The sequence below is a fragment of the Molossus molossus genome, unplaced genomic scaffold, assembly GCF_014108415.1.
Source record: "Molossus molossus isolate mMolMol1 unplaced genomic scaffold, mMolMol1.p scaffold_m16_p_3, whole genome shotgun sequence".
Taxonomy (NCBI): Eukaryota; Metazoa; Chordata; class Mammalia; order Chiroptera; family Molossidae; genus Molossus; species Molossus molossus.
Genome location: NW_023425366.1, coordinates 110,620,518 through 110,632,766, shown reverse-complemented (window position 1 = coordinate 110,632,766; position 12,249 = coordinate 110,620,518). Strand labels below are relative to the sequence as shown.

Genomic DNA, 12,249 nt, shown 5'->3' with positions numbered 1-12,249 from the left:
TGACCAGCACAGAAGGGCCAATTTATGGTATTCTGAGAAAAATTTCCCTGGGCCCACAGCAGTCATGCAAAAGCATCAGCTTCAGAGAATCTGCTCAGGTGTGGGGATTGGAGGTGAGGGTCAGGGACAGCCTCTCTAAGGAAGAGATGCTGGAGCTCAGATCTGAAAGAGGAAAAGGGTGTTTGTTCCTCCTTCCCCCACCGGTGATCTAGTTGCCTAGTAGGTAGAGAAGTCTGGAGGCAGGGTGTTAGAGGGACTAAAAGAGGCTGAATTGCTGGAGCTCAGAGAGTGAGGGGAACAGGGTGGGGCCCAGAGCACACAAGACCTTGTGGATTCCAGCAAAGGCTTTGGTCTTTTTATTTTTATTTATTTTTTTTCTTTATTGATTTTTGAGAGAGGAAGGGAGAGGGAGAAAGAGAGAGAGAGAAACATCAATGAGAGAGAACATTAACTGGCCACCTCTTGCATAGCCCCCTCTGGGGATCATGCCCACAACCTGGGCATGTGCCCTGACCAGGAATCGAACCTGAGACCTCTTGGTGCATGAGTCGAAGCTCAACCACTGAGCCACACCAGCAAGTCAGGGTTTGGCCTTTATTCTAAGACAATAGGTGACTGATGGGGCTTATCCGCATTTTAAATGTATCACCTTTCCCTGCACTAGAGAGAAGAAATTGAAGCAGACAAAGGTATGGGCCATCCGTTGGCTGCTGCTGCCGCCATCATCCTGGGCAAGGAAACTGGTTGGCATTTGGGGTGGACGTGCCAAAGGATTTGGGAGAGATGCGGGAGATAAATGGCCAGGACCAGGAGTACATGTCTTGCATTTTTATATAGAACTTTTTCTTCTCAGATTAAATTTTTTCTCTAGTCTTTCTGCCTTTACTTAATTTTCCTATGGCTTTCACAATCTTTTTCCTTCTGCTTTTCCCTGAAAGTGATTCCGTGGGTAAAAATAAGTGTCTTCCAACTTAGAACAGCTCCTCTTCAGGTGAAGCAAAGGCGTGAGCGACTGAAACGAGCCGTGATTGGTGACGAGGAGGGAAGCGGCGGCAGTGATGGACAGGCGCAGTGCCCCGGCCCCGAGAGCTCTGGGTTCCTGTCCCTTTTACAAACGGCAGCAGGGCCTGCATTTCGCAGTGCCGTTACCCAGTGGGGTATTGCAGTGTTTCGTTTGTTTTCATCTTCAATTAAGATCGAAAAGTCCCACTTCCAAGCCGTCTGCAGAGTAGGTTTGCTTTTCCTTAGACGGGCTCCGGACATGGTGCCTGCAGGAGGCGCTGTTGGACCGTGTGGTAGAAAAGAGAACCAGCCGGATGCAGCCTCTGCTGTTTCCCTCCCACCCTGTCCTACAGGAGGGGTCACCGATCCAGCCTTCCCCCAGAGAAAGGTAGACAGTCCCCTGTTGTTTGCCAGCATGGGATTACCCCTCCTCCACCGTCCCCCCAGTTCCAGTCGCCCTCCTCACATGCCGCAGCCTCCTCGCTGTCTGCCCGGTCCCCCGGCCCGCGCCTGCTCTGCCGTTGAGTGTCCACTACCTTCACAGTGACCCTTTGGAAACAAGTCAGGGCGCCACTCACCGGCCTCTGGCCTCTCGGGCTTCCCTCAGTACTGAGGGCACAACAGGCCCGAGCCTTGTCCTCGGAACCCCGCCTGGTCCTGGCTCCTTTCCTGTTTCTGACCACGGTCCTAACCGGTACCTCCCTCCTCCCTCCTGGGCCTGTTTCCCTCTCAGAGCCCTCGTTGTTACTGTCCCTTCGGCTTGGAAGGTTCTACTTCCAGACCTTTGAATGTTCTCTTCCCCTCTTCCTTTAGGTCTCTGCTTAAATATCACTTTATCGAGAGGCCATTCTCTCTAGAGTGGCACCCCTGTCGTGACTTTGCTTTTCCATGCAGCTCATAGCACTTGACATAAAATTAACTCATTTGTTGACTTATCTGACTCCCCTAGAACGCAAGCTCCTCGAAGGCCAGGGCTTTGTCGCTTCTGTTCTCTGCCAAATCCTGGGTTCAGGCAGTAACCGGTGCACCGTATTCTCTGTAATATGTTGAATGACTGAGAAGCACGGTGAATCCTCATTTAATAACGTCAATAGATTCTGTGTATTTAAGCAAAACAAGGTATGATGAAAGAAATTTTACGATAGGCTAATTGACATAATAAACCAGAGTTAGGTTCTGTGGCTTCTCATCAATGGTACAATGAAACAACATTGAACTAAACGAGGTTGTTAGAGGACCCGCTGTACCCCACTGGGTTTGCATGGTCTTGCCTGTGGAAGCAAGGCAGCGTTTCCACGACCTACTCTTGTGCCAGAGATAAAAAGCAGAGGGATCTGTGCACAAACAGTTGAACATTGGATTGTAACTGCTCCAGTTGCGGCATGTGTGAAATGGAGCAGGCAGAGAGATGAGTTGTCGTGGGTAGTTCAGGGCAGGCTTCCTGGAGGAGGTGACATCTGAGCTCAGTGCAGAAAGACAAACAAGGATTTTCTGAAAGCATCCTGTCTGCATCCAGAGACACTGCTGGTGGTTTGGTTTTCTTTAAAGTCAAGGTCGCTCACAATCAGCCTTGGGCTGGTGTCCTGTCTGGGAGACTGTAGTTACTCATGCAGACCTTGGGGTTCTGGGGAGGATGGCAAAAGAGAGAGCTGCCTGCTGCTCCTCAGAGCTCCCCAAGGGTTTCCGCCTGACACCCAGGGCCTGCCCTCTGGACCACAGGCCGCCCTCCAGATTGCACGGGAGCACAGTCAGAAGTTAGATGGCTGGGGTTGGAGGTTCGGCTCTGCCTTTTACTGACTTTTTGGCCTTGAAAAAAGTACCTAAACTACCTTTGCCTTGGTTTTCTCATCTGTGAAGTGGAAGCAATATCAGTTCCTATCTCATAGAGCTCGTCTCAGGTTTAAATGAGCTAATATGTGGAAGGACTTAGAACAGCAGTAAGAACTCAGTAAAGATGTTGTGATTATGACCGTTAATATTGTTGACTCTCAGTGGACTGCTACATAGGGTGTTCAATGACTTGTACTTTGTGATAAGATGCTGTTAACTATTTTTCTTTGCCAGAAGGTTGCAGCATTCCGCCAGGCCCTGCATATTGCCACAGATCATTTCTTCTATTCTAATCAGGTTTTCTCCAAATCCATAAAGATTTCCAGAAATAAAATTAAGTGACAAAGAAAACAGTCCACTAGTCACAACCTCATACCTCAAAGTGATAGATATAGATTTAAAGGGAACTTTCACACCCCCTGCCCAAGGTCCAAAAGCATTTGAACCCCCTGGGTGTCTGCTGGAAAACTGGGAGCTGCTACAGGGTCTGGTGTGGGCTCCCTACCTGACAACCTCCTTGAGTGTCCCTGGGACTCTGAGCCATAGCCCCCTTCGCCACCAGCTGGCCCCTTGATCTCTCGGGAATTCAGTTTTCTTATCTCCCAAATTGGGGAGTGTATGTGCTAAATGGGATGAATGGGGGAATTAAGTGAGGTAGCGTGTGCCACTTTGTTCATGGTAAGTGCTCAGAGGATGCTTGCTGAGACCCTCTCATACCCTAGTAATCAGTAATAGTAATCGCCACTCACGATGACTAACTGTGAGCGTGTGCTCACTTCCTGTCCACCAGTGCCCTGGTTCTCACTCTGCTTGTCGGGACAGCTCCGCCTGTGCTGGCAGCCTGGCCTCAGTCCTGCGGGTCTGGGGGGAGCTCCGCTTCCCTGGCTCGCACCCTAAGAGGCAGCAGCCATCTGAGGGGCCTGGGCACTCAGCCACATGGAGCCTTCAGTGGGCACCGGCTGCCTCTCCAATGGCGCAGTGCCCACGGCGAGGGAGCAGCTGCCTCTCCAGCTGTCTGATTGTCATCAGATCCACTCGAGCACCAGCTTGACACATTTATGCCTTCATCCCAAGCCATCTTTCTCATGATCTGGTCTGCCAAGCCCGGGAAGGGTTCGTGGGTTGGGTTGGAGGAATTTTTAGACCCAGAAGGAGACGCTGGTGGTATTTGGGCCTCTGGGTCATCTTTGTGGGCCTGGTGGTCCCAAAGGAATGGTCATGTGTTTGTTCAGCAGATGTCTTCTTACCCCTACCGTGTGCCAGGCAGATCTTGAAATGAGAGAGAAAAAGATGGTGGGACACAGTCATTTGGGCCATAACCTATTGGCATCTGGGCATTCACCTTAAAGTAGCTGTTCATTCATTTCTTATTTTAATAAATATTCATTAAGTGCCTATCATGGGCCAGACACTATTCAGGGTATTTGGGCTAATAGGGAATCACCAGATAAAGATTCCTGCCCTTGTGGAGTTACATTCTGGTTAGGGGAAGACACATGATAATCAACGGGCATGATAAACAAATAATGTATGTAGCATGTTGGAGGGTGCTAGTTGCTATGATGAAAAGTACAAATAGAGCAGGCCAAGGGGGCAGGGGGGGTCAGGACCAGGGGAGCTATGACTGTAAACAAGTGAGCATGCGTTTCGTTGGGAAGGTGATGTTGGAGCACAGACTTGAAGGAAGGAGGGAGTGGCCATTGGGGGTTGGGGGTGGTGTTTCAGGCAAGGGAACAGCTTGTAATGAACTAGGATGGCCGTGTGCCCGGCATGTCCAGGAACATCCAGGAGGCACCGAGGGGAGAGTAGGAGGAGGTGAAGTCACAGGACCTTCCAGTGGGTCAGGTCCACTGTGAGGCGGTCATGGGTGCGGGGTCCTCACCGAGGATTTGAGAGAGAAGGGCTGTCATCTGACATGGCTCTGACTGCTCGGTGGAGACTAGTGTCAGGAGGCAGGGCTGGAAATAGGGAGGAGAGTTAGGGGCTCCTCAGCCAGGAGAGGGTGGCAGCGGCCAGTGAGGCAGTGGACGTGGCGAGACGTGGCGAGAAGTGCCGGCTCTGGCTGGGTGTTGAAGCTGAGTGGTTTCCGGGACGTGGGTTGTGAGGTGTGAGTGGGAGCAGTGAAGAGGACTGCGAGGTGTTTGGCCTAAGTGACCGGAAGGATCGACGTGCCCTCAGCCAGGCTGGGGATTGCTTTGGCACAGTGGGCTTTGTGGGGTCGAGCGGTTCTGGTGTGAATTGCTGACTTTGAGGTATCTGGGTATCTCAGGGGGGGAGACGGGAAGAAGTGTGAATCCTGGGCTGGAAACACAGACTTGGAAGGTGTGGACATACCAAGGTATTTAAAACCCCAGGACTGGATGAGATCCCTGAGAGAGCAAGTGTAGATGGGTGGGGACTGAGCTGGGGCCTCCCCCGTTGAGGGGTAGGACAAAGGAAGCGGCACCAGCAGAGGGGACGGAGGAGGGCCTCAGGAGAAAAGGGAAAGCCGCAGTGTGGTCCTGGAAGCCAAGTGGAGAACGTGCTTGAGGGAGGAGAGGGAGCAGCTGTGTTCAGTGCTGCCGATGGATCAAGCGGGGCGGCCTGTGGGAACATGGCCGAAGCCGTCGGGACCCTGGGCTGGAAGCCCCATTATAGAGCGCTGGGGAGGGGACAGGAGACCCTGAATGTGGACAGCTCTGGGGGCAGGCGGGCTGCACGGGAGCAAGGAGGTGTGGCGATGAACTGCAGGGGCAGGGGTGAGACGTTGCTCTGAAAGAGGCTAATCAACATTCACTTAGCAGTTTGTGGCACGCCTGCTGTGTGCCAGGTATGGTGCTGCTGTCTGACGGGGCGCAGGGCCTGGTTCCCGGGTACACGGGGCTTCTGTCCACGGGGCTCCATGGCAGAAGAGGCAGGCGTGACCATTGCCCTCTGCACCAGGTGTGCATAGCCATGTGCCTCCTTGCCTGTCCACTGGGGGGCAGCTGGGGCGGAGCCTGTGCTCTCCCCATGGCGCGGTCCCTCCTCTTCCCCCGAGCCGTGCTAGGTTCCTCCTGCTGCAGTGACCCAGGGCAGGGCTGTGGTGGTTTAAAACACACGACTTTATCATCTTTCGTTCTGGAGGTCAGAGGTCCAGCGTGGATCCCTCCGGGCTGAAATTGGGGTTTTGGCAGGATTGTGTTCCTTTTTGGAAGCTCCAGGGGAGAATCCATCTCTTTCTCATTCAGCTGTCACAGAATTCTGTTCCAGGTAGTTGCAGAAGTGAGGTCCGCACTTCTTTGCTGGCTGTCTGAGGGGCCATTCCTGACCCCCCCCCCACCCTCTGCCAGCCAGCGCGTCGGACCCCCTTCCCTGTCACCCCTCTCTGCTTCCAGCCGGAGAAAGGTCCCTTCTCGCAGGGGTCGCGTGATTAGATTGGACCCGCTCAGGTAATCCTAGATAATCTCCCCGTCTCAAGGTCCTGATCACATTTTCAGGGGCCCCTTTCTGTGTCAAGGAGCACAGTCACAGCTTTTGGGGATCCATTCTGTCACCACCCCATCTCAGTGTGCCACCAGCTGGCCTCACACCAGAAATCCAGGAGTCACCCTTTGTCTCTGTGTACCCTTCACCCCCATTTCCAACCCATCAGGAAGTCCTGTCAGCTCCAAAATACATCCCCCAAATGGCCAACTTTTCCTGACCGTCTCACTGCCACCAGCCTGGGTTGGCCACCACCACCTCTTATCTTGAGAACTGTAGAGGCTCCTACCTGGTCTCCCCTCTCAGGCTTCCTCCTGTGCAGTCCTGTGCACACAGCAGTCGCGGTGATCTAACAGTACGCACACAAATCACATCGCACGCGTCCCCTGTGGAAACCCTCCATCGGCTTTGCCGTGTCTAAGGATGGGATGGAAAATTCTCCGCATTCTGAGAAGCCCTGTGGGATCTGGCTGCCGCCTCTCCTCCTCTCCCCATCCCCTCCCCTCCCACTCTCTTCCCCTCCCCCTTTACCCCTCCCTCTCCCCCTCCGTCCCTCCTCCTCCTCCACTCCCTCATGCCTGGGCTCCACTGGTCTTCCTTCTGTTCCTTGGAGAAGCCCTCCTTGACCCTATGTCATAACCTTCTCCAGTCCCTCTGCCAGAATAGTCTCCCCTATGATATTCCTTGACTGATCTTGTCCCCTCAGAAAGGCCTCTTCTCCTCTGGTCTACAGGGGCTCCCCAAGGCACTTTCTCCCAGTTTATATTTTGATAGCAATTCTGCCCATCAGAAATTATCCTCATGATTCATTTGCTCAGTTGCCACAAACCAGACCTAAGTGCTCGGGAGGCAGCAGCCTAGCGTGTCCTGCTCCCCGTGGGCTCCAGAGTCTGACCCGGCGCAGCCTCTGACCGTGGGTGTGCTGGTGGGAAAACGTGACTGTGGCCCCAGAATCCTAGAGCCTTTGGAGAACGAGTTGTATTTCTAAGATAAAAACACTGTCTTTTACTCTGCTCACAACACTTCTGACAGCAGATGTGTGGGATTTTCCCCCCACACCAACCCCTTCTCCAACTCGATGGATGCCAGCTGGGTGGACTGCCGTGCAGCTCAGTTCCCATACTGACTGGAGACAGTCGCAAGGTTACGGCTCACATGTCTGACCAGCTGGCTTTAAAGCAGAGATTCATCCACGCAGCCTTCTCCTCAGGCTCCGTGCTTTGCTGGAACAGATCATAGAACTGAGGGCACACTGACTTCCCTTGCTGGTTTGTCATAAAGTGGACCACGGCTGAAGAGTCAGGCGAGGAGGTGCATAGGGCGAAGTCTCGCCCGTCCTGAGCACGGGGCATCTTCCCCGTGGAGCTGGGCTGCTGCCTCCTCCCAGCAGGAGGCTGTGTTCACCAGCCTGGACGCTCTCCGTGCCCTGCACCTGAGGGCTTTGTGATGGAGGCTTCCTCGCTCAGGCATAAAGGATCATTAACTCAACTCCAGCCCTTCTCCCCTTCTGGGGTCGCGGTGGGCTGAAGCTTCAAGCCTCTGATCGTGGCTGGATCTTTCTGGTGATAGTCCACCCGGGAGCCCACCCATCACCTGATCAGAACAAAAGGCTCTCCTGTCATCCAGGAAATTCCAAGGGATCGAGGAGCTCGGTCAGGACCTGGGGGCAGAGACTTGCGCGCGCACACACACACACACACACATATATGTATATGTTTAATATATATATTCCTTACTTCACAATTTTAGCTAGGAGGAGGAAATACTTTCCAGCTGCCCGTGTCTTATGGGACTAGTAAAATGTGGGGACTTAGATGTCTCCTCAGTTAGAGGTGCCAAGTGTGGAGAGCGTGGATATTTTCTTATCTAATGTACAATCAGACACCCGAGAGGACTTCCAGCCTCCCTTGGGAAATTTCCTTGACTCTCAGTAGGAGGAGGCCTTCTGTCTTATGTCATTGTCTGACTGTAATAGTCAAATACAAAGCGACAACTGTAAGCAGACAAGAGACAGCTCAGCAGCGCAGAGACAGGTGAATCAGCCCTCCGGCTGGGAATGTTCCATGTCCTTCCCCAGGTTCCTCCTGCTCTCTCTTCTGTCCTCTGCTTCCTCCGGCTCATTCTTGCTTTGGCTTCTTAGATATAATTAAGATTTTCTGGGAAGTTGTCAGGGCTGCCGAACCTCTCTGGGCTGTCGAACCTCTCTGGGCTGTTTGAAATGGCCTCTGGTTTGTCATTTGTTATCATGTTGTTCCAAATATGTCAAGGTCTCTTTGTCACGTGGGAGAGAAACACACTCAGCGTCCAGGCATCCAGGTGTCAGTCAGATCACAGAGGGGTCCTGGCTGGGCCGCCTGGTCCTTCCACCCCTCCTGTGAGAGGAGGCAGCGCGGGCTTGGTGGGGTGAGCGGGGTCTCGGCCGAGGTGGAGCCCTCTCTCCTGCCCTCCTGCAGCTGGAATAGCCCTCCTGTGCTGGGTGTGGGAGTGCCAGCCACTTGGGCAGAGCTGTGATGGGGGCACCATGCTGGCGCTGGTACGTGCTGAAGTCGGCACCGGGACAGCGCTGGCGGGTCACGTGTGGGTTCCAGAGCGGAGTCCTTGGGGGAGGTGGTTCCCCACTTCCTGCCTCCTCTGTCTCAGGACATTTTCTCATGGCCGAGTGCACTGGTTCTCCGGCCTGGTGTGTGCATGGGAAACACCCAGATACTTACTGGAATGCAGGTTCCTGGCCCCTTCCAGACTCACTGAAGTAATTTCTGGGGACGGGGCCCAGGAACCAGCATTTTAACACTCCCCACTCCTGTCTCATCCTCTCCAAGTGATTCTGAGGACGGGGGCCTACAGTTCACTCTTGGAGCCATGATGGTCTAATGGACCTCCTTGTGGGGTCAGCATCCTGGCCAAGAGCCCCTGGCCAGCAGCCTTCTCCCCTGCCCCCACGTGGCCTCTGCCCTGGGGAGTGCAGCCGTCTGGACCTTCGCTCCTCTCAACGAGCACCCACTTCTCCGTGTCCTTCTCTTCTATCCCCTTAGGAGGCAGCTGCCATGTCGAGGTTTCTTCCGTGTGTCTCTGTGACCCCATTTTTCTTTCCTTTGTGACCCAACCCTGGGGCATTATTTGGAATTCATAAGAGATGTGGGCTTTCAACATGATTTCTTCTCTAAACCAATCTTTTCTCGCCCCTCGGAACATTAGACTTCACCGTGACCTTGAGGCTCGGGCTGATGGTTCCCTCTCCCCGCCTGTGTCCTGGGCGTCTCCGTTTCCGGCTCCACACTGCTCTCCTGCGGCGCCCTGAGCAGGGGTAGGTTCCCCGTGCTCAGCATTAATTGTGCGACCTTTTTCTTTTAACCCCTCCTCTGGACAAAATCACCTTCCTTAGCCTTAATCTTTTGGATTACGGGCTTTCTCTGCTGCCTTTGTGCAGCGGGCTTCGGCTTCGGGCTGAAGGTTGCCCTTGCACACGGCTAGCTCCAAGAACTTGCTGATAACCCCTCCTCAGAGCCCAGACCTGCGTTCCTCTCCTCGGCACGTGCCTGCCCTGTGGCTTGCCAGCCCCGTGGTCTGAGGTCTTGTTTTGTTGAGTGAGTTTCAACTTCTGGTGTCTTCCTCCTGCTTGCTCTCTGAGCTCTCCCAGCTGGGCTGCCCTGGGGCCGTGCTGTCCTGGGAGGTTAGCACACGTGCTCCAGCTCCACCGGCCCTGTGTTGGGCGTCCCCTGGGTCCTGTGGTTTCCAGAAGGGACCTCAGAACTGAGGCCACCTAGAAACCTTCCGCATGGTTCCATCAGTGAGGATGAAAATTTAAACTGTGCATAACCTTTGACCCAGCCGTTCCATTTTGACGAGTCTATCCCCAAGATCTACTCGTGTGCACAGACAGATATAAGGCTTGAGGCATTATGTGAACTGGGACCAAGAAAGGATTGTGGTTCCGTCCTCTGTGCAGCTGTGACAAAGACGGTGCTGGTGGGCGCGGCTGCCGGGCGGGTTGTGGAGTGAAGTGTGGCCGTACAGCCTGTGCCATTTATGGTTTATAAACGACAAGCCCCGTGAGAGTGGTACACAGGCACCTGTACGTGTAAATACAAAGGAGCGCGTATGGCCCGGGAGAACAGTCCCAGGACGTAGTGAGGAGAGAGGGATCGGGGTGTGTGGGGCAGGCTGTGGTTAGGGATGACCTGCGCTTTCTAGACTCTGCTTGGCCGGTTTTTTATTGAGATATAATTCACATACCACACAATTTGCCAGTTTAATGAGGGTTTTCATGTTTTTTTTTTTTTTTTCCAGATGGAGTGTAAGAGAGGGAGGGAAGGGGGGAGAGAGAGAGAGAGAGAGAGAGAGAGACATCGATTGGTGGCCTCCTGCACAACCCTGACTGGGGCTGGGGATCAAACCTGCAACCCAGACACATGCCCTTGTCCAGGAATCAAACCCGAGACCTTTTGGTCAGCGGGCTGATACTCTAACTGCTGAACCAAATCAGCCAGGGCTCAGTGTTGTTTTCTTAAGGATACTCACAAGGTTATGCAACTGTCACTACTATATTACTCCAGAACAGTTTTGTCACCCCGAAAAGAAATCCTGTACCTATCAGCAGTCCCTTCTCCCCCACTTCTTCCCCTCAGCCCTTGGCAACTATGGAACTACTTTGTGTCTCTCTGGATTTACTCCCTATTCTGGACGTTCGTGTAAATGGAATCATAGTACATGTGGCCTCTTGCACCTGGCTCTTTCACTTGGTGTAATGTTGGTTCATCCATGTTGTGGCATGTATCACTGCTTCATTCCTGCTGGGATTTTAAAATTTGTAATTGTGGTAAAATACACACAACATACAATGTAGCATCTTAACAGTTCTGAAATCCGCAGTGAGGTGGTATTAGGTACATTCACTTTGTTGTGCAGCCATTCATGTCTAGAGTGTTTCATCACCCCAGACTGAACATTTGTACCATTCAACAGCAGCCCCCACTTCTCTCTCCTCCCAGCCCCCGAGACCAGCTCCTTCCTGCCACCATGGATCGACGAAGTGCCTCATGTAAGCGGAATCAGGCAGTGTTTGTCTTTTTGTGACTGGCTTATTTCACTTAGCATAGTGTCTTCTAGGTTTATTCGTATCATAGGATATGTTCCAGTTTTCATCCTTTTTATTATTTTAGAGAGAGAGAGAGAGAGACAGACAGACAGACAGACATCAATTTCCTGTATGCACTCTGACCGAGGATTGAACCTGCCTGACTGGGCATCAAACCCACGACCTTCCAGTGTATGAGATGACCCTCAAACCAACGGAGCCACACTGGCCAGGGCCCAGGTTTCTTCCTTTTTGAGGCTGGGAAATATTCCGCTGTATGTGTGCACCACATTTGCTCACCCGTTCATCCACTGATGGGCACTTGGGCTGCTTCCACTCTTGGCTGTTGCGAATAATGCTGCTACAAACATTTAAACACAGGTTTTTGTAGGGACATGTATTTTCAGCTTTCATGGATTGAATTTTTTAAACCACAAACTTGTGCTCATGTATGACTTTGGAATTTATAATGAAGTGAGAAATAGAAAAGAAGTGGTCACATCCAGACTGTCGAGTTTCCTGGACTCTTGGTGTCTTCTATGGCTGTGCAGTGTGTGGGAAAACTGGCGTCCTGGGGACAGCATACCAGCCGGCTGGAGCCTGCTCAGGCTTCCCCTGGAGTCGGGGGCGCATCTGTCTGTGCCAGGCCAGACGATCAGGTCGAGGGAGGGGTGGAGGGTCCCGTGGAGTGCGATGCCGGCGTGGTTGACAGTGGAGACTCAGCTCCCTCGTCGCACGATGGGAAGGAGGATGAAGTATGTCAGTGCCCGGAAAGTGCTTGCAGCAGCGCCGGGCACGTAGTATGCGCTCAGTAAGTAGTAACCGCTGTTACTTGGTCACCGCGTCTTCTCTTCTTGGACAGCCATCCAGTCACCCAATCCCTGAATAGTTGTATGGAC

General features: G+C 53.0%; 1 protein-coding gene across 15 annotated transcripts in view; it reads left to right on the top strand.

The window, feature by feature from the left end:
- The window catches only part of SNX29 (sorting nexin 29), a 526,970-nt gene that overhangs the window by 255,285 nt on the left and 259,436 nt on the right, over positions 1–12,249 (top strand). The window lies entirely within an intron of this gene.